The following is a 5,458-nucleotide window of genomic DNA, read 5'->3' on the forward strand; positions in this document are numbered from 1 at the left end:
AGACTAGCAAACACTTCAATTGGTGCACTAAAATTGAATCATTGTCTTTTGTGTCTTGAGAAATAAGCTCTTTTTGTTTAATCTTTAGAGGGTTTGTCTTCCCATGTGGTCATTAAGACTACTAGTGAGAAGAGAAGGACCCAAGTGGTAGCAAAAGAAAAGCCATCTTCTTCCAAACCACTATAAATAACTGTATTCATGGTGAAAACTATGAATAACGTGTGCTGATTAGTTCATACTGACACTATGTCTCCCCATAAACCCGTTTGATCAAATTTATTTGATCAGTTGTAGGGCATAACCCCTTCCGGCTGGGAGCCTTCTGTATTTACAAAGTTGAAAGTGCCGCATGTATGGCCACATGAGCGGATGCCCTTACTAGCACCTTTTTGTTTTAGAAGCCCAAATCCTTCTAGTTGTTGGGGCAGGAGGTCAGACCTCTGGTAGCGGCCCACACACATACGGTTCTTAGTAGAGATACAAAGTTCGCCACAGGGAGTTTTCATGGGGACTGATGCTTGGCTGACCCGAGAAGTGAGTGCTGAGGGTGGAGCCAGTGAGGTCAAGCATCTAAGTATCCGCTCTGAATAGTGTAGCCTTGAAGGTAAAACCTCATGTGGGATCAACAACTATTGTCTTGGCTAGCCATAAGAATTGTGCTTGACTTATTTTAAACATTCAAAACATTCAGGACCAAACAGCAAAACATTGTTTCTTTTGTGTCTTCAAGTGTACGCAAAACATTTTTTACATCAAACAACACACTTTTCTTGGAGTCATTTTGAATCTAAACACTTGCAAACATTGAGTCCTCATCAACATTGTGTCCTCTTGTCATGAAAAATAGTCAAACATTCAAATTTGGTCACAACCAACAACTTCACCAATTGGAAAAATTTTACAATCCAGCAAACAAGAGCAATCAGTTTCGGAATTCTTGAGCTTCCTAGGTTGTTTATCCAGGTCTTCATCTAGCATTCAACTTGTCTTTGGATCTCACAAAGTCCATCATTGCTTTACATCTTGCATTAAATTTACATTTGTCTAAACTTGAGTCAAAAGGTCACTTGCTTGTCCTCATCATACTTTGTCAACACACTACATACAACTACATTTTGCTAAGTGGTCCCTCATCAAGGTCTATCACCTTTGGGTCTCATTTGGTCTTACTTAGAGTCAAGGTCAACTTACCTCATCAAGAGAAACTATCCTCTCTTTGGAAGTCACACCTACTCTACTACATACATACTTGGTCTTACACTTTGGACATTGCAAGTACACCTCAGATTCATTTACATTCCATCCAACTCTTGGTCTTCCATACTTTTTCCATTTTTCATCTAGTCTCACACATCTCGGTCAATACCTAGTTCATGGTTGAAACCCGTCTTCAAAAATCTAGGAGAGAAACTAAAGAGGCTCAAGAGTCTGCAAACATGCGTTCTTATGAGTATGACAATGATATCTTTTTCAATTTTGATCATACTACATTACCTGACATGGATGCCTATAGAAACATTCCAAATGTTGAGAACATGGACACTACAAAGAACAATGATGATATGGACAACTTTTCAGTACATTCAGTAGATGTGGAAGACACCATTATGAATCCCCGTTTCAATCGATTGGTTGAGGAAATAATGAGGAGGGATAGACAATACTTCTTACAAATGATGGCACAAAGTGGAGCCAAGATACCTCATGATTTTGACATGTCTCAAATAATGGAAAATCGACCTTTGCAACAATCTCACTCCAACATGGATCAAAGGAGGCCTAATAGTGGAGGCAATAGAAGACCACATCTTGTGCCTGAATCACCATCATCTTTGTTTCAAAAACTAGAGGTCCCACATACACATGGTCAAGCATATGATACTCACCTTCGCAGACCATTATGGAAGTCTTATGTAGAGAAATATGCTCAATCACATATCAATGCTGAGGATCAACCACCAAAGCAATTGGATATTCAAAGGCATGCTCAAAATTTGGACACAAGGAAACCCCGTGTCAAATTTGGGGGCAACATATTAGAACATGACATGCCTGTAGAGTATGGTATACATGGACAAAATAGATATTTCGTTCCTCAACGTGAATCTATACCAAGTGGTCCATATATGCAGCATCACTATAGACCTCCTCCATATGAACATGTGTATGATCAATATCATCCATAGATGCAACATGCTCCTCCTCCAATTGGTGCCTCAAGCATAGGGTATGGTCCAAGAAGTCGATCTCCACCTAAGAACAATTTGGAGCAACAAATCAAGGACTTACAAAAGAAAATGGAGGACATAAATACACCGAAGCCAACATACACAATGAGAGACATATGTCCTTATCTATTTGACAAGAGCATTCCAATGCCTCCTTTTCCTAGATACTTTGTGACACCTAAGTTTGATAAGTATAGAGGAAAAGGGGATCCTAAGGCACACATAAGATAGTTTTTCACAGCTTGCATTGAGGTAGCTTCAGAAGAGACATATTTGATGAGATTATTCCCACAAAGCCTAGGTGATCAAGCTATGGAATGGTTCTCCCAACTTCCACCTGGTATTAAGTCATGGGGTGACTTAGCAGAGGCATTTATTCAACATTTCTCCTACAACATAGAGATAGACATATCAGTCACTACTTTGTGCAACACCAAACAAAAAGATGGAGAGTCTTTTTCATCATTTTTACAAAGATGGAGGAATCTAGCTAGCAGATGCTCTTGTGAAATTCCACAAAAACAAATGGTAGAAATGTTCACTCAGAATGTTAACAAAGACATTAGCTATGATCTAAGGAAAGCTTGTTTGTCCACCTTCAAGGACGTCATTGAAAAAGGCTTAGCAACAAAGAAGGTCCTAATTGAACAAGGAGTCATTAAGATATTCAAGGAAAACAAAGATGACTTTAAAGGAAAAGACAAGCCAAGATTTTGGAATAAAAACAAGAACATAGTCAATGATGGTGTTGTTGATGCCAATACAGTGCGACCCAAAATCATTTTTTCGGGATCAAGCTCTACAAACAATCAAGTGAATACTCAAACAACTTCTAGATCATGAAGGAAGTACACCCCATTGGGAGAACCACTTCAGTTCGTTTTCAAAAAGCTAGTAGCAAACAAGATAATCACAATTCCATATTTTTCTCCATATGAGCCAAAGGTTAAACCAAATTGGTGGAATGATGATGAATATTGTGAATTTCATAAGAGCAAAGGACATAAAATAAAAAATTGTCATCGACTGAAGAACATCATACAAGATCTTATTGATAGAGGAGACATTGAGATTGAAGGGCACTCATCCAATCAAGAACATGAGATGTTTAAGGAACCATTCCCAAAGCATGATAAGGGAAAAGCTGCAGCCACAGATGACCAAACCAACTATACTAGAGCATCTTATAACTATGATTCAACTATCAATCACATTTCGATGGACAATTATGTCTCTACCATTATCATAAAGGACAAAATGCCTGAGAACTCTACCCAAAGACCCAAGATCATCCTGAAAGGCATCGGATCTTCTTCCGAACCTACCTCTGAATGTAATGTTACAAATCATCGAGGTAAATTCACTTTGCAAGGTGCTCCAACTAAAAACACTGCTTCCTCATCAACCAAGCTGGAGTACAACCTTGTAGAACAGTTAGGGAAGACACCCACGCTCATCTCCATTCTTGAGCTCCTATGCATATCCCTCGCACATAAATCCATTCTTGACAAAATCTTGAGAGAAACTATTGTTCCTACTGATCTGGATGTGGACCAGTTTCAAGCCATGGTGGGATACCTTTCCATTCCACACTCCCTTACATTCACAGAAGCCGATGATGCCTTCGTAAGTTAGCCACATAATGCACCATTACACATTGAAGCCTTCATACACAAACATAGAATCAAACGAGTCCTGATAGATGGAGGAGCAGGTCTAAACATTTGTACATTGAGCACTATTAAACAATTGGGATATTTCGACAAAGCTGTGAATTCTACAAACAAAATTACTATCAAAGCATATGATGATGAAGAGCGTTCATCCAAGGGTACAATCACCTTACCTCTTAGAGTTGGGCCAGTTACAAAGGATGTGGTTTGTCAAGTACTTGATCTTGATCTCACATACAACATATTGCTAGGACATCCTTGGATTCATGAGATGAGCGCAGTCCCATCTACATATCATCGATGTATCAAGTTTCCTCACAATGGAGTTGAAGTGACTGTCAAAGCTGACCCAAATCCATTCATGTATTGCAACAATCTGCAACCTAGATCAAAAATAACAATTCCAGCCAATCGAGAAGCTATTCCTTCATCAGCATATGTGGATCCAGAATCCTTGAAAGCTTCTACATCAAAACAAATAGACCTCAATAAAAAATTCAAGGTTAAAGACTCGGGATGTGGTGAGTATATCTTTCATGTTGAGCAACTCCCACTATCTCCTAAGGTATTTAGTCGACAGGAACAACCTACAAACAATTTGCAATGCCAAGGAATTGGGTGTGAACCACCTAGTGTTGTGGCTACTAAGTTTGAATACAAATCTCCTCTAGTGGTGCAAGCAACTCTTGATATCAATAGTCCTAAGAGTGGTTCCAACAAAGAATCTATTGAGCATATTGCCAGCCCTCTTGAGAACTCACATAGCTCTACCATTTCATCCACTCATTCCATTTCCACTCCACTTCCAGACTTGGATCAACAAGAATTACAAAAGCCCTTACTCATTAGGGATCAAAAATCAAGCTTTGAAAAGAAAAAGCTAAAAGTCAATAATAAAGAAAAGTCCCTTAGTCCAAATCAAAATCAAAAGTTATTGGACTCTACAAAAATCAAAGTCAAGGATAAAAATCCTATGAAGAAAAAAGAGCAATAGTTTATCTCCCCTAATATCAAAATAACTGGGGGCAAAAGTTCTACAATTTCAAATCAAAACACATACTTGTTGATCCTAAGTCTCCATCATGCTATCTTACTTTCACTTCTTTTCACAATCATAAGCCTTCATCACTCATCCACTTGTTCCACACATCATTTCCCTTTTGGTGATATATCATGGACCTTTAATGGAGCTTCCTTGAAGGACTTTGTTATCAAGAATGCCCAAACTTCTTCAGGTGACACGCATACAGGCTTATGTAGTCCACACACTAGTAATTCTATCTCAGTTCCTTCATCAAGGAAGACAGTCACTCGAGCTACACATCATTCAATCAAGGAACAATGTAGCTACAATCACAAAGTCAAGCCTCGCACATTTGAGGTAGGTGATTTGGTTCTCAGAGAAAACCCCAAAAATCAGCAAGATAGAGAGAAGAAGGGCAAGTTCAAACCAAACTGGCTTGGTCCTTACATCATTACAACAACATATGGATCTGGTGCATATCACCTCTCAACCATAGAGGGTGAACCTTTGGAGGATCCTATCAACAGTATACA

Source organism: Cryptomeria japonica, chromosome 7, assembly GCF_030272615.1.
Source record: "Cryptomeria japonica chromosome 7, Sugi_1.0, whole genome shotgun sequence".
NCBI lineage: Eukaryota > Viridiplantae > Streptophyta > Pinopsida > Cupressales > Cupressaceae > Cryptomeria > Cryptomeria japonica.